Below are 27,235 nucleotides of genomic sequence, written 5' to 3'. Positions count from 1 at the left end.
TTCAGACTTTTGCTCCTGCCAGTCCTGAACACAACAAGAAGCTCTCAAGGCCTGCTATTCACAGCAATGCTAACAGGAGCTTTCTTTTTGTTACAAATAGAAGATGGAGCATGTTGGTGGGGATTCTGATCAGGGCTGCGGGGTGGGGGTCAATGCCTTGTTCTTCCCACTGCACATTCCTGATTTATAATCATGGAATTGTAGAATTGGGAGGGACCCCCAGAGACATCTAGTCCAACCCGTTGCAAATAATGCAGGAAACTCAACGAAAGCATCCATGACAGATGGCCACCCAACTTCTGCTTTAAAACCTCCAAGGAAGGAGAGTCAAGCAGCTTCCGAGGAAGTCAATTGCACTGTCAAACAGATCTTAATTGTCAGAAGTCTCTTCCTAACGTTTAGTCAGAATCACATTTATTGTAAATTTTAACCCATAAATTCAACCCTCCCCCCCCCACACCGCCTATTTGTTAAAACAAACCTCAACCACACAAAGATGTTTGACAGTGGATTTCAGATTCCTTCTTATTAAACTTTATTAAAGGACATTCAACCACAGAAGCCTAGGCGCCTTCACGAAGATAAAGGGGGCAGTAACCTCTTGGGTTGGATATAAAGCAAAGGAGCTGGATAGATCTGCAGACATGGCTGGCTGGAGAACCAGCCTTGGAGGAAGTGGAAGCCCACAGCCAACAGCAAGATCAGGAGCAAGGCCTTGGCTAATGTCCACAGCAGGCTACATGCGTCCCGGAGAGTTGGGCGCGGGGGACACTTGCAAGAGAATGACCTACAAGCCAAAACACAAAAACAAAAGAAGACACCAAGCTCCAAGTCAGGTGCACAAGATGGTTTGGTTCTCAGCGGTTATGTCTTTGGGGAGCTCTTGTCCGCTAAGAAACTCCTACGTGTTGCAAGGGATTCTGAGCAGTGTCCTAAGTAAGGTGCACAAACTGTTCACAAAGCATGCTGGTCAGGTCTACCACATGAACTGAGAATATACCATTGAGCCCACCCAACACTCATTTGCGGGAGACAGTATTGTATGGACAATGTGTCTTCCAGGGGGTCCTGCTTTTCAGTATCTTCTATCTGAGAAACCCCTGATCTTTGCAAGAATGCTAATATTCCCTTGGACACAGCCTGAAAACCAACAACCGACGACATCAGCGCGCAATGTCTGTGCCTTCCTTTCTTCTCCCTACCTGCTGTGTCCTCCCTGTTTGCATGATATTCTCTGATAATCCGTTTGATCACTTACCAGGAAAGGAGCTGCTCTTTGAAACTGTTTCTGTTTAGTTCCAAACATGGAAGTCTTTTCTGGGAGAACAAGAAAAGCATATGTTGAGATTCAAGTGATCCACTGAGCATGTGCACTGTGAAAAACCCTATATTCTGATGTAGACCAAGAATGCCCCCAGAGCGTAGAATCTGGCACCGCTGCAGTGACTCACGAATGAGTTTTATTTCCAAATGCATCGACATCTGGAAGGTCATAGGCTTCCCACCACTGATCTATATTTTTACACCTTCCCTTTGGCAACAAGGAGTCAGATAGGAAGAGTTGGAGCAAGGATGAACACGATTTGATTCTCAGCTCCCTCAGTTGTGCTGCTTGAATTTTGAGGAGAGTTTCTGGGGTACTAAAGCAGGGTTTATATGCTATCATTTCCCCTTTACAATCTGCCTGAACCCCAGGAATAGCACTGACTTGAGCCCATAAACAGTTCACATAAACCACAAACGTCACGTCCCCTGACTCACATGCCCCTTGTACTTTGTGCATATAAATTGTGCCCCTCATACCATCTGGTCACATGCTCGTTCCTCTAAGGTCCCCACTTGTTCTGAAAGTAGCTCTTTCTGGAATCTGAAACAGAACATAGTATTACATCTCCAAAAGGAAAAGCTTGTGAAAGAAAGTTTGTGAAGGAAGCAAAACAGAAGGCAGGACAAGAAAGGAGACTGCAGTGATGGCATGATATATTGTGGGCCCAAAACATAGTTGCTTTGATTGTACTTTCTTCTTTCTCCCCTTTGATTCTGCTTGAACCCTAGGGAGAATGTTATGTTGATTTGTAGGTCCCCATTGCAGCATTTAACCAAGCCTATCCCTTGTGAAAAACATAGAATTCATTCTCTTTCTTTCTTTCTTTCTTTCTTTCTTTCTCTCTTTCTCTCTCTCTCTCTCTCTCTCTCTCTCTCTCTCACACACACACACACACACACACAATGTGTGGTGTGGAAACATAATACGTAAACCACTGCTAGCTGTAGCAAACTTTAATACTAACCCCAAACACTTGCATTTTAAGAGAAAATACACAGGTAACACTGAAATGTCTGTTTTTGCTCTACAATTTCCAGGCAGCTTATATTCTTAAAGTGGGAGATAACATTTCATCACATTCAGTAACCTCTGGTGCCTGCAACTATTATTCCCAGATGGTGAGATTTGTGAGGGCCCTGTCCAAGGCCACTCAGGTGGGTTTGAACAGGCCTCTTTCATAACATCAACATCAACATAATCGTTATCATCATCATCATCATCATTTCATTTCATTATTGCTTTTTATTTTTAAGGGGGGGAAATCAAAGCTGTTCATAACCCCCATTAAACATCAAATAAAACAAACGAGAATACAACATTACAGAAGAAAGAAAGATATAAAGTATACATTCAAAGCTACATAGTTAACAGGAAACTAAATTATCACCTTAAAGATTTCAAAATAAAACATTCCAAAGGAGGTCAACTATGGAACACACATTTAATGTGGCAAAGTTAACAATACTGCGCCCCACACACGCACACACACACACGCGCACACACACACACACACACACAGAGAGAGAGAGAGAGATCCCTTCCGGAGTTCTGGCCGCATCCTGAGAAATTCGCAACCGGAGGTCTGCTTCTGCGCATGCGTGTGGTGTGTAGAGTGCTTCTGCGCATGCGCGCGCAGCAAAACCCGAAGAAATACTTCTGGGCTTGCTGCGTTCGCATCTCGAAGTTTACGTATCCAGGGGGGAACTTAAGCGGAGGTAGGACTGTATATATATTAAACATTTCAAAAGAAAACATTACTAAAGGAATTAATAATAATAATAATAATAATAATAATAATAATAATAATAATTTATTTATACCCTGCCCATCTGGCTGGGTTTCCCCAGCCACTCTGGGCAGCTCTCAACTGAATATTAAAAACACAATACAGCATTAAACATTAAAAACTTCCCTAAACAGGGCTGCCTTCAGATGTCTTTTAAAAGTAAGGTAGTTGCTTTTTGCCTTGACACCTGCTGGGAGGGTATTCCACAGGGCAGGCGCCACTACCGAAAAGGCCCTCCTTCTTAAACAGCATAATTAGCAAGAGAATAAAATATTATCATAAACATTGAACATGCTGGCTAAACAATTCACTCATCTAGTCAGCCTGCCTTTCCAGTTCACCATAAGCAACCATTATTGCTTTAAACTTACAGTGCCACTTCCTGCTGAGCTTCCATCACACTGTCTTCCAAGAGAATGATGTTTCTGTGCAGCTCCTTTGTTGTTGGAATTAAGAGAAAGAGAGAGAGAGAGAGAAAAGCAACACCTGTTTTTTAGACATTAGAAATCTCTGTTCTCTGAATCCCTGTTCAATCAGGCTGCAGGCTCAATTATCAGCCATGAACTGGAAGGGGCAGGAGAATTCAAGTACTATATTATATGTTATGGATTTGGGGATGAGGATTAATGATACATATTTTCTAGTTCAATGATTTGGCCTGTAAAAAAAAGGTTCAGGATTTCCCAAGAATATGGGAACTAATTTGGAACTACAGGGCATGTCCAAGCTTTATGAGAAACAGCTGAGGGAACTGGGTATGTTTAGCCTGGTAAAGAGGAGACTGAGAGGAGATATGATAGCCATCTCCAAAGATCTAAAGGGCTGTCCCCATGGAAGATGGAGCAAGCTTATTTTCTCCTGCTCTGGAGGGTAGGACCCAAACCAAGAGATTTAAGTGACAAGGAAGAACGTTCCAATTAAACTTCAGGAAGAACTTTATGACAGTAAGAGCTGTTTGACAGTGGAACGGACTCCATTGGGAGGTGGTGAACTCTCCTTACTTGGAGGTTTTTAAGCAGAGATTGGGTGGCTATCTGTCAGAGATGTTTTAGTTGAGATTCCTGCATTGCAGGGGGATGGACTAGATGACCTTTGGGCACCTCTGGGACTCTACGATTCTATTAATCTATGATTCTATGGGATGCTTGGGACGTACCTGGCTCTTCAGAGACAATCCTTGAATGGTGGCGCTGAGTTTCTCAATCTGGTGCTGTCTCTGAAACCCCCATAACAAAACAGAACTCTTTTGTTCAGGTTCCATCCACAACAACAAAGTTTCCTCAGCCGCTAACATTCCTCCTAGCCTTAAAGACTAAACCAATCTTACTAGTGATGACATGGGGTCTGGAAAAAATGTGATATTATTCATCGCTGTATGTTCAAAATTACGCCCTCCCACCAGATGTCAAGGAAATAGACAACTACCTGACTTTTAGAAGACATCTGAAGGCAGCCCTGTTTAGGGAATTTTTTAATGTTTGAAGTTTTATTCTGATTAATATTCTGTTAGGAGCTGCCCAGAGTGGCTGGGGAAACCCAGCCAGATGGGTGGGCTAATAATAATAATAATAATAATAATAATAATAATAATAATAATCTTTCTTTCCTCCTCCTCCTCCTCCTCCTCCTCCTCCTCCTCCTCCTCCTCCTCCAAAATTAGCTATGATAGGATTTGGTAAGCCCGTGCCCATGTTGATTTCAGATTTCAGAGGTGGAAAATAGATAGGCTGCTCTCACCATTAAGTGGATCAGCACATCTGTTGTGGGGGGAGGCAAAACATGTCAGCATCCAAGCACAGCACTTTTCAACTGTCTGCCATATGAAAACTTCTGCTTATCTTGGAAATGTACACACTTGCAGAAATTTGTCTGGTCGCTCTTCAATGGTGTTAGAAACCCGGAGGTGATGTGGAATAGTCAGACTAGGATATTAGAGAGGCACACAAAGACAAACGGGGTCTGAATTCGCCCATAATGGTATTGCATTAAAGGAGTAAAACTGACAACAACATGTACTGTATGTTGTGGAGTTGAAACACTGCCTGCTTTCTGAAAATTGGCCAAGGACTCACTCTTTCTCCCCGCCCCCTTTCTTTCTTTCCTAATTAACTAATTACAAAGGAGTGGTTTCAGAGGTAAGCTAGAAATCCTGGCTAATAATAATAATAATAATAATAATAATAATAATAATAATAATACTTTATTTATACCCTGCCCAACTGGCTGGGTTTCCCCAGCCACTCTGGGCAGCTCCCATTCCCAACAGGAAAATAAAACCACAATAAAACCTCAAACATTAAAAACTATCCTAAACAGGCTGCCTTCAGATGTCTTCTAAAAGTCAGATACCGGTAGTTGTTTATTTCCTTGACACCTGATGGGAGGGCGTTCCACAGGGCGGGCACCACCACCAAGGAGGTCCTCTGCCTGGTTATGTGAAAGACCTTCTCTCTTCCCACTCAAGTACCCTGTAGCCCTCTGGACTTCACACAAAATTCTGGCTGGTAGTGCGCTCAGAATGAACAACCCACTCTTGCTTTCTTCACCTTGCAATTTCATTCAGGGCCGTCTTAAGCATGTCGGGCGCCCGGGCGCCGTGGTGCGGAGATCGCCCCTGCCCTGCCCCGTTTCTTGCCGCGGAGCCCCCCTGGCAGCCCGGCGCCCCGGTGCCCCGCACCACCCAGCCTTCCCCTAGAGCCGGCCCTGATTTCATTATTTGCTCAGCCTGGAGGAAAGGGGAAGCTCTTCAGCTGGAGAGAGAGAAGTCTTCCCAGTCAAACCAGCAGGTAAACCGGGAATGAAATAACTGGATACTGTGCCCGGCCATTCTTCCAATTGCCTGTCTGTTCTGCTTCCTTCAAGCCTCTTGCCTTCGAACCAAGGCTGTGGTTGGAGGAGTCTGGCTTCACAGCTTACTAGCCAGAGAAGTGAGGCATGGAGGAAAGCCTCAAAATCGGCGCCACAACCTATCAGAAATGTTGCAGCACATATTTCCGGTGAAGTGGGCAACCACAACCTTCGAAAGGAAGGAAAAGAGCATACTCTGTGCGTTCAGAGTGTCGAAACTGGTATGTTTTGGCAGCTTCCTGTGGTGAGAACACTTGTTTAATTTTTCCTCTAGTCAAATATTTTTTAAAGCACTGCAAAAGTTTGCTAAATCTGTGAGGTAGATGAACAAGAGTGTGTGAACTTGCTAGGCGTCAATGCCACCTATGAAAAAAGCAGTCTGTTTCCAGCCTTAGATGCAGGCTTCAAGTTGCTCTTCCTTTGCAACACATCCCTACAAATAAATCGTACGAGCCATTGTCCAAGGCATGGTAGCAGCTAAGACAGGCATCCCCAAACTTCGGCCCTCCAGATGTTTTGGACTACAATTCCTACCTTCCCCGACCGCTGGTCCTGTTAGCTAGGGATCATGGGAGTTGTAGGCCAAAACATCTGGAGGGCCACAGTTTGGGGATGCCTGAGCTAAGAGATTCTGAGTCTGAGCTCTGCATAAGTAGTACAGTATGTTGTGGAGTTGAGGCTTGCTTCAACATTCAGTCTTTCCTTGAGTCAAAGAGACAAAGTCACCTCAGTTTACCACCGGGAACATGTGTATATCGAAAGGACAAATACATCTGAGTTTACCTGTCTGATCCTGTCATTCTTTGACTGCCACTTGGCCTCCCATTCAGACAAGTGCCTCTGCAGAGTAAGGTTAAAAAAAAGAACATTATTGCATTAGCAACCCTGTCATTCAGACACAAATGCTCAGCCACTTACCATCTGAGCTATTCTCTATTCCTTTAGATCAGAGGTAGGCAGCTGCAAAGGTCAGGGATTACGGAAGGAGTGTGGTGCAATGAGTCAGTACATCTAACTGTTAACCAGAAGGTTGGTGGTTCAAGCCCAAACAGGGATGGTTGGGGCAGGATTCCTGCATTGCAGAGGGCTGGACTAGATGACCCTTGGAATCCTTTCCAACTCTACAATTCCAGGTGTCCTCTGAACAGCTGGAGGGCACAGGACTGGCTACCGCCCTGCCTTAGCATCCTATTTCTGTCCCAGTTGAGTTGGGATGCAACCCTGGAAACCTCCTTTCAATTTCTCACCCTCTGAGCAAGATGGCAGCAATGTCCTGTGCTCCCAAAGCAGAAAGCACACCCTCAAGCATCTCACCAACGAAAGCAGGAATACCTTTGTTAACTTCTAATGCCTCTATTCTCAAAACTAATATCCCAAAGTACGTTACTATCAACACATTCCACAATGCTCCTACTAGCGATAGCAGTTCGAAAGGACGCCAGTGCAAGTAGATACAGTGGAACCTCGGTTTATGAACAGCTCGGTTTACGAATTTTCGGTTTACGAACGCCGCAGACCTATCTGGAACGGATTAATTCACTTTGCATTACTTTCATTGGGAAAGTTCGCTTCAGTTTATGAACGCTTCAGTTTATGAACAGACTTCTGGAACCAATTACACCCATGCTTCGGGTTAAGTATGCTTCAGGTTGAGTACTCCGCGGACCCGTCTGGAACGGATTAATCCACTTTCCATTACTTTCAATGGGAAGGTTCGCTTCAGTTTATGAACGCTTCAGTTTAAGTACTCCGCAGACCGTCTGGAACGGATTAATCCACTTTCCATTACTTTCAATGGGAAAGTTCACTTCAGTTTATGAATGCTTCAGTTTATGAACAGACTTCCGGAACCAATTGTGTTAATAAACAGAGGTACCACTGTAAATAGGTACCGCTGCAGCGGGAAGGTAAATGGCGTTTCAGTGCACTCTGGCTTCTGTCACGGTGTTCTGCTGCGCCAAAAGCGGTTTAGTCATGCTGCTCAAATGACCCAGAAAGATATCTGCAGACAAATGCCGAATACCTTGGCCTGAAAGTGAGATGATCACCGCAATCCCATAGTCGCCTTTGACTGGACGTAACCATCCAGGGGTCCTTTACCTTTTACCTTTTTTTTTTACACTGTATCAGTATGCTATCCAAAAGCCTGTCCTCAAGAGATTGAAAAGCAAAATCTGCCTTTTGTTTTGTTTACATTATGGTAGAAACCTAAATGGGAACATTCTTGCCTTGCTGTGGGCACAACAGAATATTCCCCATAAAGTCATGGCTTTCGTATTTCCATCCCTCCCGCTTCTCTTGGTGCAAAGTTACTCATCCTCTGTAGCACATAGAGCTGATATTGAGACATGTGACAGATCTAGATGAGGACATGGAGCTACAGTGTCCCCAGCAGTGTTCACAACGTAGGTTAGGAGAGGCGCCGGATCCTGCCCCATGTTCTGTCCTGTTCTAATTAACTTTGGCAGCTATATAGTACTACCTGGCCCTGCCACACATTGCTGTGGCGTTGTGTGTGAAATTAGGAAGAAAGGAATAAGATAGTTGATGTTTGAAAGTCTGGGCTGTCTTTATGTATTTTGTCGTCTGTTCCTTTGATGTCCACTAGAGGGTGGTATATTTTGCCTTTTTTAAAAAAAGAGAAAATTTAGGTGTGTTAGGGGTGGGATCTTAGCGATCTAAGGTTCTGCAAACACTCTTGTATTGGGAAGGAACGCTGTGTCCAAATTTGAGCGGAATCGGTCCAGCGGTTTCCAAGAAAAGTGGACTATAACAAACATTGCCCTTCTACACCTACACACACACACACACACACACACACACACAGATATGGATAGATAGATATAGATATAGATATAGATATAGATATAGATATAGATATAGATATAGATATAGATATAGATATAGATATAGATATAGATATAGATATAGATATAGATATAGATATAGATATAGATATAGATATAGATATAGATATAGATATAGATATAGATATAGATATAGACTGCCCCCCCTCCTTCACTTCCCAGAGAAGAGGGAGACAATATAGATTTACAACAGTGGTTTGCAGAAGGTTGAGAGGCTGCAGAGGGCAGAAGTTGGGAAATATTGGGATAGGAGCAGGAAGAAGCAGCACCACCAGGAGAGAGACAGCTGACAAACTCAGTGTTTTTAGAAAGCATTCCAGACCCCCCCCCCTTCTCCCAGAACGCGGCGGGCATGGAAAGTAAGAGAACAGAAAGCTCAGAGGCAGAGAGCCCAGATCAGCCAACGTAGGGATGACGTATAATAGGAGAGATGGGGGTGGGGCTTTACTCGTAGCAACACCATTACTGCAATGGAGAGGCACTTTTCAAAGCCTCTCTCTCTCTGAATATTGAATAAAGGACTTGGTGAGAACTCTTCTTGTTTATCTAATTATTGGCTGCCCACCGTGGGAGGGATCGGATTCTCTGAAGCCTGACACCCGATGGCTTCATGCACGCAAGCGCACTGTAGTCACGATGCCTCTGCTCCCCTCTCAGTGGGGTAGGCTTCTAGAGAAACAGGGAAGGGGTCTGAAACCAGAAGAATGTCAACTCCAGCAACTCACACTGACAATGTTTTCGTAAAAAGCATCTGCAGAATCTTCCAAGAAGGCAAAACAGGGAACACAATCAGGGAGAGCTCCCAGAAAAAAAGCAGGTCTGTCTGCTTGGTAAAAGGGACCCAGGTGGCGCTGTGGGTTAAACCACTGAGCCTAGGCCTTGCTGATCAGAAGGTTGGCGGTTCGAATCCCTGTGACAGGGTGCGCTCCCGTTGCTTGGTCCCAGCTCCTGCCAACCTAGCAGTTCGAAAGCACGTCAAAATGCAAGTAGATAAATAGGTACCGCTACAGCGGGAAGGTAAACGGCGTTTCCGTGTGCTGCTCTGGTTCGCCAGAAGCGGCTTTGTCATGCTGGCCACATGACCTGGAAGCTGTACGCCGGCTCCCTTGGCCAATAATGCGAGATGAGCGCGCAACTCCAGAGTCGGTCTCTACTGGACCTAATGGTCAGGGGTCCCTTTACCTTTTATGCTTGGTAAACAAGATGCAGCAGTTAACAGCAAGCTGAATGTATGATTGCTTATTCCAAGAAATCTATCCTATCGGAGGGAGTACTTAGCTTCTAGGTTCTACCGTTATTCCTAGGTTTGCCTTGTTTGTTTTTCTTATAGTTCAGGGCCGGGGGTTAGGAACCTGTATCCCTCCAGATCCCCTTCATGGATCAATGCCTTGTCGTGGCGAAGGGGCTTGAATAACTCAGAGAAGCTATGAGCTATGCCATGCAGGGCCACCCAAGATGGACAGGTCATAGTGGAGAGTTTTGACTAAACGTGATCCACCTGGAGCAGGAACTGGCAAGCCACTCCAGTATCCCTGCCAAGAAAACTCCATGGACAAAGACAACAGGCATATAAAAGTTATGACGCTGGAAGATGAGCCCCTCAGGTCGGAAGGCGTCCAACATGCTACTGAGGAAGAGCGGAGGACAAGTACAAGTAGATTCAGAGCTGATGAAGCGGCTGGGCCAAAGCCGAAAGGACGCTCAGTTGCGGATATGCCTGGAAGCGAAAGGAAAGTCCGATGCTGTAAAGAAAAATATTGCATAGGAACCTGGAATGTAAGAACCATGAATGGAGGTAAGCTGGATGTGGTCAAAAATGAGATGACAAGAATAAATATCGACATCCTGGGCATCAGTGAACTAAAATGGAAGGGAATGGGCGAATTCAGTTCGGGTGACTATCATATCTACTACTGTGGGCAAGAATCCTGTAGTAGAAATGGAGTGGCCCTCATAGTCAACAAAAGAGTGGCAAAAGCTGTAATGGGATGCAATCTCAAAAATGACAGAATGATCTCGATACGAATCCAAGGCAGACCTTTTAACATCACAGTAATCCAAGTTTATGCACCAACTACCGGAGCTGAAGAAAGTGAAATTGACCAATTCTATGAAGACCTACAACACCTTCTAGAAATGACACCAAAGAAGGATGTTCTTCTCATTACAGGGGATTGGAATGCTAAAGTAGGGAATCAAGAGATAAAAGGAACAACTGGCAAGTTTGGCCTTGGAGTTAAAAATGAAGCAGGGCAAAGGCTAATAGAGTTCTGTCAAGAGAACAAGCTGGTCATCACAAACACTCTCTTCCAACAACACAAGAGACGACTCTACACATGGATATCACCAAATGGGCAGCATCGAAATCAGATTGATTATATTCTCTGCAGCCAAAGATGGAGAAGCTCTATACAATCAGCAAAAACAAGACCTGGAGCTGACTGTAACTCAGATCATCAGCTTCTTATAGCAAAATTCCAGCTTAAACTGAAGAAAGTAGGAAAAACCACTGGGCCAGTAAGATACAATCTGAATCAAATCCCTTATGAATACACAGTGGAAGTGAGGAACAGGTTTAAGGATTTAGATTTGGTGGACAGAGTGCCTGAAGAACTATGGATGGAGGCTCGTAACATTATACAGGAGGCAGCAACGAAAACCATCCCAAGGAAAAGGAAATGCAAGAAAGCAAAATGGCTGTCCAACGAGGCCTTACAAATAGCGGAGGAGAGGAGGCAAGCAAAATGCAAGGGAGATAGGGAAAGATACAGGAAACTGAATGCAGATTTCCAAAAAACAGCAAGGAGAGACAAGAGGGTCTTCTTAAATGAGCAATGCAAAGAAATAGAGGAAAACAATAGAATGGGGAAAACCAGAGATCTGTTCAAGAAAATTGGAGATATGAAAGGAACATTTCATACAAAGATTACCATAATCAAGGACAAAAGTGGTAAGGACCTAACAGAAGCAGAAGACATCAAGAAGAGGTGGCAAGAATACACAGAGGAATTATACCAGAAAGACATGGAGGTTTCGTACACCCCAGGTAGTGTGGTTGCTGACCTTGAGCCAGACATCTTGGAGAGTGAAGTCAAATGGGCCTTAGAAAGCACTGCTAATAACAAGGCCAGTGGAAGTGATGATATTCCAGCTGAACTATTTAAAATTTTAAAAGATGATGCTGTTAAGGTGCTACACCCAATATGCCAGCAAGTTTGGAAAACTCAGCAATGGCCAGAGGATTGGAGAAGATCAGTCTACATCCCAATTCCAAAGAAGGGCAGTGCCAAAGAATGCTCCAACTACCGCACAATTGCGCTCATTTCACACGCTAGCAAGGTTATGCTTAAAATTCTACAAGGCAGGCTTAGGCAGTATGTGGACCGAGAACTCCCAGAAGTGCAAGCTGGATTTCGAAAGGGCAGAGGAACCAGAGACCAAATAGCAAACATGCGCTGGATTATGGAGAAAGCTAGAGAGTTCCAGAAAAACATCTACTTCTGCTTCATTGACTATGCAAAAGCCTTTGACTGTGTCGACCACAGCAAACTATGGCAAGTTCTTAAAGAAATGGGAGTACCTGATCACCTCATCTGTCTCCTGAGAAATCTCTATGTGGGACAAGAAGCTACAGTTAGAACTGGATATGGAACAACTGAGTGGTTCAAAATTGGGAAAGGAGTACGACAAGGTTGTATATTGTCTCCCTGCTTATTTAACTTGTATGCAGAATTCATCATGCGAAAGGCTGGACTAGATGAATCCCAAGCCGGAATTAAGATTGCCGGAAGAAATATCAACAACCTCAGATATGCAGATGACACAACCTTGATGGCAGAAAGCGAGGAGGAATTAAAGAACCTTTTAATGAGGGTGAAAGAGGAGAGCGCAAAATATGGTCTGAAGCTCAACATCAAAAAAACCAAGATCATGGCCACTGGTCCCATCACCTCCTGGCAAATAGAAGGGGAAGAAATGGAGGCAGTGAGAGATTTTACCTTCTTGGGCTCCTTGATCACTGCAGATGGTGACAGCAGTCACGAAATTAAAAGACGCCTGCTTCTTGGGAGGAAAGCAATGACAAACCTAGACAGCATCTTAAAAAGCAGAGACATCACCTTGCCGACAAAGGTCCGTATAGTTAAAGCTATGGTTTTCCCAGTAGTGATGTATGGAAGTGAGAGCTGGACCATAAAGAAGGCTGATCGCCGAAGAATTGATGCTTTTGAATTATGGTGCTGGAGGAGACTGTTGAGAGTCCCATGGACTGCAAGAAGATCAAACCTATCCATTCTTAAGGAAATCAGCCCTGAGTGCTCCCTGGAAGGACAGATCGTGAAGCTGAGGCTCCAATACTTTGGCCACCTCATGAGAAGAGAAGAATCCTTGGAAAAGACCCTGATGTTAGGAAAGATTGAGGGCACTAGGAGAAGGGGACGTCAGAGGACAAGATGGTTGGACAGTGTTCTCGAAGCTACGAACATGAGTTTGACCAAACTGCGGGAGGCAGTGCAAGACAGGAGTGCCTGGCGTGCTATGGTCCATGGGGTCACGAAGAGTCGGACACGACTAAACGACTAAACAACAACAACAAAAATCCCTCCAGATGTTACTGGACTATGCCTCCCATCATTTTAACTATTGGCCATGCTGGATGTGGCCAATGAGGGTTTTAGTCCAACAACATCTGGATGTCCGCAGTTTCCCCACCTGCCTTATGTATTGATATAGTGCCATACAAAGACATACAAAGAATGTGGCCTTCACCTTCAGGTCATTGCCTTCAGTTCTCAGCTCCTTTAGGATATCCTTGTTGGACTTCTCCTCCAACTGTTGCTTGAAGACCTTTGTGTAACGATAGTCAAGTCAACGTTGATTTATTTACAACATGCAAGTCAATTATAGTAAGAACAAAAGATTTCGTGATTGGGCACATGGAAGGAAGAAGTTCTGAGAAGCGCGCTTAAGGAACTGAAACCTAGGACAGCAATCATTTTGAGACAATTTACAGTTAAAACTTGCACAGTGTTAAGTGGAGTTGGTCCCTTTGCCCACCCGCCCACCCACCCCAGCCCCGATAAAATATTTGAGGGGGCTGGGGGCCCTCAAAGCTAATGGGCATTGCCATTCAAATGGTGTGTTTGCACTGCATCCTTTGAGGACTTTCAAATGTTGGCTTGTGAAAAAGACTGACTGCACACAGAAAAAAGAGCAGACCTGGATTAAGGTTAAACCCATGTCTTTGACGTGCAATAATAATAATAATAATAATAATAATAATAATAATTTATTTATACCCCACCCATCTGGCTGGGTTTCCCCAGCCACTCTGGGCGGCTTCCAGCAGAAAAATAAAACACAACAATCTATTAAACATTAAAAGCCTCCCTGAACAGGGCTGCCTTCAGATGTCTTCTAACTAGCAAGCTTTCTACTTGGAATTACTGGTAGCTTTTGGTTCTTTGCTGGCTAGGTCACCACTCAAACATGTGACCTCCTCAGTTGCAGTGTGAAGTGGCACCATCTAGGAAAAGTTTAATGACTTGATCCTGCTGCATGGGCAACCAAGGCCTTCAGGAAGATGGATGGAACCTATGCTGGTTGGTCCCAGCTAAGTTTGCCGCATCAAGCAGCACTCACCTTTTTCTCCAGTTCTTTAACAGTCTCAGCCATTCTCTGATTTTCCTTCTCCTGTAATTTAGAGAAGAGACAGATCAGGCTGAGTTCTGTAGTCTGCTCTATTCAAACACACAAACCTGCACAGATTTTCCTCTTTCCCTTTCAGATTAGGGGATGGGAAGGACCCTTAATCTCAGAGTCATGGGTTTGAATCGAGCCCCACTTTGGACGAAAGATTCCTACACTGAAGGGGGTTAGACTAAATGAACTTCCAACACTACAGTTCTATAATTCTATGTCAATTCTTCTCCCTTCCTGCCACACACACACATCTGCACCATAAATTTTAAATAATGCTCATCTCGCATTATTGGCCGAGGGAGCCGGCGTACAGCTTCCAGGTCATGCCCAGAGTGGTTTAACAGCCGGTCCCTCTTCCCAGGGAACACTGGGAATTATAGTTTTGTGACGGAAATAGGGGTCTTCTAACAACTCTCAGCAGCCTTCACAAACTATAATTCCCAGCATAGGCCAAGTAAAACAATATAAATACTTAACTGACCAATCACGTTGGTTCTGCCCCCCCCCAAAGTCCTGCCCCCTAAGAAAGTTCTGCTCCCCTCACAAAAATCCTGGCTATGCCCATTGTTCCCATAATTCTTTTTGGGGGGGGGGAGTCATGGCTGTTAAAGTGGTACTTTAAATTTATGGTGCAGATGTGATCTCAAAGTAAATGTGTATTATTTCATGCTATTTGAAGCTGTATGTGCCTAGTTCAGTGGTTCCCAACAGGTGGTCCGGGGACCCCCAGGGGTCCGCGAGCTATGCCAGAGGGGTCCGCAAGATGCTATTAGAATAAAATATATATTAAATATATTTCGTATGATAACAGATTTTTTGTTATGGCCGCTTCCTGCATGAGCAGAGTCTAGCGCAAAACTAGAATTAGATGAGGCAGTAGTTCTGCTGTATGCCGTTAGGTGGCGCTTTACAAACACTACTGTTTTGCAAAGAGGCAGCGCGCGCATTCTACTAACGCTCACCTCCCCAAGATGCTTTGCGCGCGTCGGCTTCATTTGTGCGCTACTGCGCAGGTACCCTGTCTTCTCCATTCCCCTCCCTCCTCCCTGGACTCGTATAAAAAGACTCTTAATTTGGCTCTCACTTTTTAATTTTAGGATTAGGAATTAATGGGGGTCCTTGTCACAATAGCGGCTCGATGAGGGGTCCTCGAGAAAATTTTGTTGGGAACCCCTGTCCTAGTTGTTTTGTTTTTGCTCATTAGTTGGAGCAAATGTCTTATATTTTACCCCCGAGCATGATCAGAATTTATACAGTATAGCACTTCTGTTTCATGTACAACATTTTGTTATCCTTCAACAATATTATAAAGTAAGTACTGTAGAAGTATTATGCAGATATGGGGACTTAGGCTGGAAATGTCTTCTCTAGGGCAAAGTAGTAAGTTCAAGTAATTACTACTTATTTCCTCATTTCAGCAGAGCGCTAGCTTAGCATGCAGAGTCCCAAATTTAGTCCTCCAATGTCTTCAGGCAGAGTTAGGAAAGACTCCCCCCTCAGGACTGAAGAGCCATTGCCAGTCAGAGCCAGCAGTCGTGAGCTAGGTGGACTGGGCACGAGGCAACTTCCAGTGTCTCCATCATGTTGCACCAGCTCAGGAGAAAGAAATCAAATTTCAAAATAAATTAGGTGCTTATTAACACTGAACTCTGTTAGCATCATCATAGAAATCTATTGGGTGAGATTCATTTTTACAAACCCCATCAGTGCAGTGAGTCCCACTTGCCCTCTCCTCCTTCCCCACATGCCCCCCCCAATTGTCTTAGGAGGGCGAAGAAGTTTTTTGGGGGGACATCACAGAACAGTATAGTATGCAGGGGGAGGAAAGGAATCATTTAATCTCGCACAGATGGAAGGTTCCTCTTAGCCAGAGGCTGAATTCCAAATGCTAGTTTTGTTTTTTCTTAAAATGTATGTAAGAATTCAGATAAGAAAGGGGGGGGGAATGTGCAAAATAGAAAACAACATCTCTGGACCCAGGAAGAAGCAGAAGCTATGAGCTAAGAAGCAAAACATATAAAACAACATAAAAAAATTCCTTCAGTAGCACCTTAAAGACCAACTAAGTTATTATTTTGGTATGAGCTTTCGTGTGCATGCACACTTCTTCAGATACCAGATAACTGCATGCACACGAAAGCTCATACCAAAATAATAAGTTAGCTGGTCTTTAAGGTGCTACTGAAGGAATTTTTTTATTTTGCTTCGACTCAGACCAACACGGCTACCTACCTGTATATAAAACAACAGTATAATAATGTCACTAATGTCTCTGAAGCCTGACACATTAATGTTTCAAAATAAAGTGCCGTCATTTTTAAGTACTGTTTAAAACTCTGGACTTCAAAACCTTTAACTGTTGATTCTAAAACATGGATTCCCCCAACTTTGGTCTGCAGACCAGTTTCGTTAAGGTGGCATGCATAGCTGCCAAGTTTTCCCTTTTCTCACGGGGAAGCCTATTCAGCATAAGGGAATTTCCCTTAAAAAAAGAGAGAACTTGGCAGCTATGGTGGCATGGTGTAAAAATATAATTAAAATCAAACAGCATCTAGCACAATGCATTATCACTGTTACAACAGGCAGAAAAAAAATATTGTACTGTAATTTAGTGGTCTGCCAAGACCCTCAGCCATTTTCAAGTGGTCCGTGAAGGGAAAAGTCTGAGACCCGCCACTGGGGCCTTTTTTTTTACTGAAAGGAGGCTTATAAACAACATAGCTGCCAAGTTCTCCCCTCTGTTCAAAGCAGGGGGAGTGGTACTTTCAATGGTGGACACTACAGAACTGAGGGACTGAGAATCTTTGCCCTTAAGGCAGAAAATTGGATTTCTGTCCTAAAAGACTGACATTCTAAAGAGCTAAGGTCAACTCCCAAGAGACTGCGATCTACTCACAGAGTTAAAAACTGGCAGTGATCTACACCCTTTTTTGGGGTTCAATAGAAGTTGTTGAGTTTTTTTTCAGGGAGGAGGTAAAATGTTGAGCTTTTTTTAGGGGAGCCACAGTTGTTCAGCTTTTTTTGGAGGGAGCCAGTGATCTACCAGTGATCTACCGTAGACGTCCAGTGATCTACTGGTAGATCACGATCTACCTGTTGGACATGCCTGAGCTAAGGCAGAGGTTTTCAACCTTTTTGAGTCCACAGCTCCCTTGACCAACTACATTTTTTCTGTGGCACCCCTGTGGGGCTCAGGAGCCCAGTTATGCCACCCCTTGCCTGCAGAGCTGGCAGCCTCTCACCCTTTTTCAAACACCGTCCCTTGTGGAGGGTTCCCTCAGCCTCCTCTCCTCTCTCCTTGGGAGTCCACCGGGCTACTGCTGCCCCCACACACACCCCAAAGAGAGGTGCCTCCTCACACTGCCCCACAGGGGCCTAGGACTTCCCAAGAGCAAGGGCTGGTGGACTGGCTGGCTGGGCTCCCTCACCCACTTGCTTGCTTACTCCAAGGCCGCCTCAGCTCCTGACAACCAGCACCCCCTGGCCAGCCCCAGAGACACCATTTGCCTGAGGAGCTTGTAGCCAGGGCTGCTGCAACAAACAGCTGTGCAAGCCTTGGGGAGGCAGAGATGCAAGAGGGCATCAGAGGAAGGAGGAGAGGAAAGAGGGACAGAGGCCATTGCTACCCAAGGCACCCCTGACCATCATTCAGGGCACCCCAGGGTGCCACGGCACACTGGTTGAAAACCACTGAACTAAGGGGGTGCAACATCCATCCAATTCATCCATGGGACCATTCCAGTGGCACCTCCCCCCCCCCCCAGCAAAAATTCGTAGGGAGTGCCTAGAGCAGGCATCCCCAGGCTTCGGCCCTCCAGATGTTTTGGACTACAATTCCCATCATCCCTGACCACTGGTCCTGTTAGCTAGGGATCATGGGAGTTGTAGGCCAAAACATCTGGAGGGCCGCAGTTTGGGGATGCCTGGCCTAGAGCATCGTGCCACAAAGCCAGTCCCCACCCTCTTTCTTTCCATGAAGCAATGACTGTACCAGGGCCATCTTGAGAAGGTCGGGCGCCCTGGCGCTGAGGCGAGGAGATTGCTCCGGCGCCCCTGCCCCCACCGTGCGCAGCATGGCTTCCGTGCGGCTTCATCGCGCAGCGCCCCCCCCCCTTGCCGGCCCCGCGCCACCGGGAGTGCACCTAGAGCTGGGCCTGGACTGTACGAAGGTCTACCAAAGAGTGGGGAGGGGAGGGGAGAATAAAGGAGTCCCAAATATTCACTGCAAGGGTCTCACTTGCTTGTGGATGCGCAGTTGGCGTTGACGGCTTCGATTCTGGAATTCCCTCAGGGCGTCCTGGGCTTCCTCCAGCTCTTCTTGCAGTGCCCTGGTCTTCTTCTCCAGGGGTTCAAAACTGCAGAGGGGGAGAGTCAGCCGTATCTCTCAGGATCGAGGGCACCAGGACCTGGCAAGAAGTTCTTCCCTTACTCAATAAGGCCCTGGCCTCCCTGCCAGAGACTCCTGTCTCATTCACTTGTTGCCTGCCTATTACACGTTCTGTTACCCCAAACTACTTGACACAATCCAAGAGATATATTCCAGCATCCTTTGTAACAGTGCATCTCTTTTTCAACTCAGTGCAACAATGGGAAAGCGGCTGAAAAATCTATTGATACAGGGGTGAAGCGTGCATGGTGCCCGGGAGCCGTGGCCCCCGGTACACAATTTTTGAAGGGGTGCGTACGAATTAGGCGACCCCGGCGCAGGGCAGCCCAGTGCTCCTCTTCACCCACCAAGGGCCACGTTGGCCAGCAGGTGGGCAGGTGGCTCAGCATGGCCGCGCTTTGTTACAGTGGGGGTTGGGACACTCTGGTGGCATCAAGGGCCTGGCTGGCACCTCCCTGCCCGGTGCGTGCCTACCCAACAACGGCAACCAACGCTACACCTCTGTATTGATACCAACCAGAGGATTCCAGAACTGGAATGATACTTGTAAAGGGAAAAAAAACAGAGGGGGGGAAATAAAAGATGTAGTAATTGAAACTTGTGAAAAAAGAATGACAGAGGATAAAAGATATAATGAGAAGGATTGGAAGTGTGATGAGTAGGAATACGGTATATAAGTATGATTTGTTTAAGTATCTTTCTTTTTCTCTTTTTTGTCTTTTAAATTGTCATATTTTTTCTTTATGCAAATATTTATTTCACGCATTATGGTAGTGAATGGAAATATTTGTCTAATCTTTTTTCTATACATTTGTATTTTTAAATAATAATCAATAAAGATTTTTTTTTTAAGATACCAACCAGAGGAATAGTTGCTGCTGCTTCCTGAGAAGGTTGGCTAATGTTCAGGCACCAAACAGCCTAAAAAACTTAACTGGAAATAAAACACGCCCTTCGTAGGCAAAGCTAGAGCAGCCACTGACAGGTTTTTTTGCCCTGTGCCCCGTCCCTAGTTTTGGGTGCCCACTCTGAGAGCTTCTTACCTCTTGGCCTGCAGCAAGGAGCAGAGCTGGGCCTGATGTCCCAAGAGTGCCTCATATTGGTTCTGCCAAACTTCACCATGAGCAAGTTCTTCGTGGATCCACTCCTGCAGCCAAGCGTTCTCTTTTTCAAAGTTTCTGGGTTTAGATGGAGAGAGACTAAGTGAGGACTGAGTGGGTGGTGGAAGAACCATTGTAGAATCCCTGAAGATGGCAAAAAGTGATGGCTCCTCAGCTTCAACTCATGCCTAAAGACATGTTTAGGCATGTCCATCAATTTTTGTATAGAAGAACCTGGTGCAATTAGCCAGAAAACTGAAATAGACTTTTCAGCCATTTTCCCATTGTTGCACTGAGTTGAAAAAGAGATATACTGTTACAAAGGATGCTGGAATATATCTCTTGGATTGTGTCAAGTAGCTTGGGGTAACAGAACATGTAATAGGCAGAAAGCAGAGTAGGGGATATTACATTATGTGCCTCCATTAGTCTGTTTTCTTTCATACTATGCTGTTGCTGAGGCTACAGAAGCAAGGGAATGACTAGCATGATGTTGTGGGGGAAGGCCAGGAATCGTACCCCTTTCCCCTTAGGCCATTTTTGTCCCCCAAATAAAAATCGCTCCCCATATCCGAAACTGCTTCCATAGGATCAGGCTGTAAATCTACCCTCTTAATTTGTTGCTTCCTTTTCCTACCCTAAGATAAGGTGAAAAAATGTTCTTCCCCAACTCAGAAAGTCATGGACTCTGCTTCACTGAAGGTTGTTTTAACAGAGGGCGGTTGGATGACCTTCTGCCAGCGATTCTTTAGCTGTGATTCCTCCATTGCAGGGGGTTGGACTAGATGACCCATGGGGTCCCTCCCAACTCTACAATTCTATGATTCTGTGTTTCTCGCTGTCCTTTCCCCTGCTCTACCCAACTGAGTGTTTTATATTGTGATTTAACTCTGATGAATGCATTCAGTTGGCCCTAGCCTGCAAAACTATTGATGAAGAAGTTGACCCTTCATTAATAAGAACTTTCTCTGCACCCATTCTCTGAACAATGATTTTTGAACCACTAGTTCTGTACTTTCAGGATCAAAGTACACAAGATGTTATTCATGTCATCCCTTTTGTGGTTGGGGGGGGTTTAAAAATAAATAAATAGCAGTGGTAAGGTTTAGACCAGGCACCCCCAAACTGCGGCCCTCCAGATGTTTTGGCCTACAACTCCCACGATCCCTAGCTAAGAGGACCAGTGGTCGGGGAAGATGGGAATTGAAGTCCAAAACATCTGGGGGGCTGAAGTTTGGGGGTGTCTGGTTTAGACTATTTGCCCTTGTTTGAACTTACCCCCCCCCCATGTTTGCTGTATGTAAGGGAAGGAAAATTACTGTGGCCTAATTCACATCAGGGCAATGGTGGGTTGTGGTGGGACAAAGTGTAAAAAAAAAAAACCAACCCTTCTGTACACTGCAATCCCAGTCTGGTTCAGTCCACACGAGGGCTAAAGGTGTGGATCACATCTCCTTTACCCTCAATGCTCTACATTTGCTTAGCTGAGGATAGCTGCTTTCTAGCACACACTTGCAATATTGGGCCACACATTGCTCACTGTCGGCTTCTCAAGCCACAAACTGAAAGCTATAGGAAACGTACCCTCTTTGCTTCAGTTTGTTGTCTCGACTTGGTGCCACATCCATGATGCTCAATTCCTCAGGTGGTCACTTCCTTTTCTACAGAAAAAATTAACACGTGCTAGCATGGACTTTGGAGAGACTGGGGTGTGGGGTGTGGAAGTTAGCTGACTGTGCTGTTTTGGATGGGGAGGAGGGAAGAAGTTGAAAAGGAAGCAGGGGGGGGGATTCCCGCCACACCACACCCAAGGATGGAAAAACAAAAAACAAAAACAAAAAGTGGAGGACTACAAAAACACCACATCCATTCCTGCATGTTAGTTATAGAAGAAATGACAAGGCACTTACTTCTGGCAAATAGCAGCCAGCCTGAGCGAAACTGGGACATCAATTTATTACCAACATGCAGTCCAGCTGAACAGATCTTCTGAGATTCATCACCGAGCTCTGGTTGCCATCACATAGCCACAGGTTGCTTAGCAACCACCTGAACTCGGACACTCTGGCCTTGAATACATCTGCTACTTGGTGTCCTACTATGATTAAGTTCGGCTAAAAGTTTCTTGGCTAATACCATCTGTGGGCCCCAAATTCATAAGACCTGCACACAGGCATTCTTGAAGGGCATTATTGGTGGTTTACAGAGTTGTGGAATTTATTCCTCTTTTGAGAGATTCAGCCTTTTGCGTCTGAGCCAGCCTTCCCATTTGATCTGCCACCGTCATTTTATTAACTGAGGTCTTTAGTCTTTTGGGTTTTTATGCAATTAAAGCGTGTTAAAATTACATAGAAATTATGGTTTGGGGAATTAATTATGATATAGTTTGCTTTCATAAATTGGGTGTGAGACAATGTTTAAACTGCCAGACAACCGCTTAAACAGGAAAGCTGGTTGCCTCAGAAGTCTGGTTTTCACTCATATGGTAAACATGATCTCTGCCCCTTCATTCTACAAGTGTGGGTAGATCCTTCTCCTTCCTTCTACAAATAAAATCCATATCAGGAAAAAGGGTTCTAGTCTAGCCCCCTCCCAGACATCCTACATACTGCTTTTCTAAGTGCAATGTTTGGTGCTACCTAGGCACAAGTTTACTGTTATCAGAACTAGGCCAGAATGTACACAAAAGATCATTGAAATCAATGACTAAGCAACCACTCACATTTTGATTGTATTTTAATAAAAAAAAGTTGTGGCCAAATTCTAATGCCAAAAACCTTAACAAAAATTATGGTGTCAGTGTGAGTTATTGGGGGTCCTCTTGGTGCCTTGGCACGCAACAGGCAGAACTGCATGATCGCAATGCATATATGAAACAGCGGCTGTTCTCCCTTCACACAAATGGACAAACAAGCCAAGATGGGGACAGCATAGTGTTGCATTAAAACTTGGGCTTGTGGTTTGTTTCTTCTTAACAAGCCAGGACTGCTAGCCAGCCAGCCTAATTATTATTATAATTATTATTATTAATTATTATTATTATTTGTACCCCGCCCATCTGGCCGGGTTTCCCCAGCCACTCTGGGCAGCTTCCAACAAAAAATTAAAATACATTAAAATGTCACACATTAAAAACTTCCCTGAACAGGGCTGCCTTCAGATGTCTTCTAAATGTCTATTACATCTGATGGGAGGGCATTCCACAGGGTGGGCGCCACTACCGAGAAGGCCCTCTGCCTGGTTCCCTGTAACTTTGCTTCTCGCAGTAAGGGAACCGCCAGAAGGCCTTTGGCGCTGGACCTCAGTGTCCAGGCAGAACGATGGGGGAGGAGACACTCCTTCAGGTATACTGGGCCGAGGCCATTGAGGGCCTTTAAACCCAAATCCTGACTCGTTAGGAAGAAACAAACCTTGAACGCTGTGGCAACCTTCTCCAACCTGCTGTCCCCCTGAAGTTTTGGACTACAACTAATGAAAATAGGGACATTGCATTCTAAAGCATAGAATGTCCCTATTTTCATGCAGAATGTTGGGAGGGTATAACTTCAGCCCCAAGGAGCATGGCCAGTGGCCAGGGATTTATAATCCAAAACACCTGCTTCCTGCTTTGCCTTTACACAAAGCAGAGAATAGTTGAGCTGTGTGAACAACGCAGGCCACAGCTCATTGTCAAATGTGAACACAGCCAGTGATGGAATCAAGAGGGGTTTAGATCTGATGACAACACTAAGGAAACCACACCTTAATGTTAACGAAGCAATTAGGCCTAAACCCGAGAAGGGAGGAGAACTGTTTCTAAACTATCTTATATTGCAGGGGGCATTATTAGGCAAATTATCTGTAACCCTGGCAACCAGGTGGCTACGATCAGCCCCAGAAAGGATGCTGTTATCTGAGGAAGAATTTATAGCACTGGCGATTTGAATTATGCAAGGTTCGCAGCCCTGCTTCAGAGATAATGAGATACACCTGTAGATGTGACCGCTTAGGGCTAAGTAAGGGTTACATTAACCACACGATTTTTAAAGCATGCTTAACGCTGGTACTTTTTTGGGGGGGAAAGCTTATACAGTGCCCCAACTCAACGTCACACTCCTCTTCTGGCCTGGTGCCCCATTGCTGATTTCCTACAAATATCACACATGGTTTTTAGCATTTATTTATCAGATATTTAAAAGCAAAAACCAGTAAAACTGAACCAAATAGGATGGCCTTTTGGTTGTAATGTGGGCCCAGTGCAAAACTTGTATGCATATGCAACAGAGGCCACGATAAACTTCCATGTGGAAGCATCCACTGTTGCGGCATTTTCAGGAACATGGATTTAGTTTGAAAACACACATTCACTGTCCTAAATACAATTGTCACAAGTGGGTACTCAACCTATATCTACTACACTTAAAACATTACAGCTGTCTATTCATTGAGGAAGACAGCAGGGGCCTGCTGACTGCAAAGAAACAGCTCCCCTACAGAGAAACCTTCTTCTTCTTCTTTGGCGATCACTCGTAGCCGAGTAAGATTGCCTTCCATAAACACGGTTTTAACAATGGGTCCGTAGGTGACTGTGGAGGCCAATTCTGGATCCACACATCCTTCCACAGTGGGGACATTGGTTTCCGGGTGGGAGTTGATCACGGTGTGGATTTGCCAAGCGTGCCTTTCTCTTAGCACCATGTGCATGCTAGCACTAGATTGGGTGAAAGGGGGGGGATGGGACACAAGGCTCCTGCAGAGCCATAGCTAGGTGATCTTGCGCCCCTGGCAGAACTGTCCAGATTGCACCCTCTAGCCATGGACAAATTAGCTCTTTCCACCTCTTATCCAACCCCCGCTCCACCCATTCAATTCACCCTCTATTAAAAACCATTTCTTATAAGGCAATAATATATTGAAGAAGTGTGCATCTGAAGAAGTGTGCATGCACACGAAAGCTCATACCAAAATAAAAACTTGGTCTTTAAGGTGCTACTGAAGGTATTTCAATATATTTTTATTCATTTATTTATTGTTGTTGTTTAGTCATTTAGTCATGTCCGACTCTTCGTGACCCCCTGGACCAGAGCATGCCAGGCACTCCTGTCTTCATATTTTTATTTATAGGCATATTTATTGACGTATTTTTAGCCGATTTTGTGCCCCCCTTTGCCTGCACCCCTGGCAGGGGCCCACCTCACCACCCCCTAGCTACAGTCCTGGGCTCCTGCACCTTTAATGTGCAGAAGAGAGAATTTCAACAGGTATAGCTTGCAATGCAAGCAACACATCCTGAAATTTTCTCTTCTAAGTAACGATTAAAGATTCAGGAGAAGCCCAGTTCTCTTTTTCTCCTGGCCATTATAGCACTAGATCAGGCCAATCATTTGTTCCACTGAATAAAACGCAGCAAACTTAAAATACACTATGCCTGAAATCACATTTTAGCAATGTAAATCAATGTCTGTGGTTTCTTAAAGAGGGTCTTTTGTCACTCACCCTTCTCAAAATTATTCTGTTCCAGAGCCAGATTAATGCAACTATATTGCCACATACAATACCTCTTAGCAAAGGCCACAATGCAGCCTTCTGGCTGCGTCTTATGACAATAGATTTATTAAGCGGCAGCAGCTATCACAACCACAATTTCAACTGATTCTGTTTTTGGATTGCTGGTCCCATTTTGTAGTTTGAGGACTTTAAAATATATTGCCAGCATTATGTTGCCCTTCTAGAGATTTCTGTACCTTCTACCTAAAGCTGTAATCCTAACACCATTTATTTAGAAGTTAGCCCTACTGAATTCAACGGGACCTCACTTCTGAGTATACATGATTACGATTGCACAAGTTAGTGTCTAGGACAAGTTAGTGTCTCGGCCTTTTGGCTAAGATCAAGTGTAGTGGGTCAGCAAACTTTTTCAGCAGGGGGCCGGTCCACTGTCCCTCAGACCTTGGGGGGGCCGGACTATATTTTGGAAAAAAATATGAACAAATTCCTATGCCCCACAAATAAGACCTACATTCGCTCCCAGTAAGTTTCCGAGCACAATTCAAAGTGTTGGTGTTGACCTTTAAAGCCCTAAACGGCCTCGGTCCGGTATACCTGAAGGAGAGTCTCCACCCCCATCGTTCTGCCCGGACACTGAGGTCCAGCTCCGAGGGCCTTCTGGCGGTTCCCTCATTACGAGAAGCCAAGTTACAGGGAACCAGGCAGAGGGCCTTCTTGGTAGTGGCACCCACCCTGTGGAATGCCCTCCCACTAGAGGTCAAAGAGAACAATTACCAGACCTTTAGAAGGCATCTCAAGGCAGCCCTGTTTAGGGAAGCTTTTAATGTTTGATGGATTTCTGTATTTTAGAATTTCTGTTTTTTTGGAAGCCGCCCAGAGTGGCTGGGGGAACCCGGCCAGATGGGCGGGGTATAAATAATAAATTATTATTATTATTATTATTATTATTAACCCAGAGATGCATTTTAAATAAAAGGACACATTCTACTCATGTAAAAACATGCTGATTCCTGGACTGTCCGCGGGCCAGATTGAGAAGGCGATTGAGCCGCATCTGGCCCCCGGGCCTTAGTTTGGGGACCCCTGGTCTAGGAATTCAGGCTGGGGTGAGGTGCGTGGCATAGATTCAACATATACACAAATCTTAATCTACTGGCGTGTAAAATCTGAGGCTATGCACATTCAGGAAGGTTCATATAATCAGTTAAATTACCCTCTAATGTGAGAGTTGGACCATAAAGAAGGCTGATCACCGAAGAATTGATGCTTTTGAATTGTGGTGCTGGAGGAGACTCTTGAGAGTCCCATGGACTGCAAGATGATCAAACCTATCCATTCTGAAGGAAATCAGCCCTGAGTGCTCACTGGAAGGACAGATCGTGAAGCTGAGGCTCCAATACTTTGGGCGCCTCATGAGAAGAGAAGACTCCCTGGAAAAGACCCTAATGTTGGGAAAGATTGAAGGCACAAGGAGAAGGGGACAGAGGACGAGATAGTTGGACAGTGTTTTTGAAGCCACAAACAAGAGTCTGACCAAACTGCAGGAGGCAGTGGAAGACAGGAATGCCTGGCATGCTCTGGTCCATGGTGTCACAAGGAGTCGGACACGACTAAACAACAAAATGTGACCATAAGTTTAAGACAAAGTACCTTTTTACTTTTTTAATCAGTCCAGGACAGGTTTTTACCAAGCAAATTGGTAGTGAACAGGAAGAAGGCATAGTGTAAGAATAA

General features: G+C 44.9%; 1 pseudogene; it reads right to left on the bottom strand.

Annotated features, from left to right (window-relative positions):
* Positions 1-573: 573 nt before the first annotated feature.
* On the bottom strand, positions 574-21,642 carry LOC118097562 (centriolin-like; annotated as a pseudogene).
* Between the last annotated feature and the right edge of the window lie 5,593 nt (positions 21,643-27,235).

The sequence above is a fragment of the Zootoca vivipara genome, chromosome 16 (assembly GCF_963506605.1).
Source record: "Zootoca vivipara chromosome 16, rZooViv1.1, whole genome shotgun sequence".
In the NCBI taxonomy this organism is placed as follows: Eukaryota; Metazoa; Chordata; class Lepidosauria; order Squamata; family Lacertidae; genus Zootoca; species Zootoca vivipara.
The sequence above is the reverse complement of the archived record's forward strand: the minus strand, read 5'-3'. Positions and strand labels throughout refer to the sequence as shown.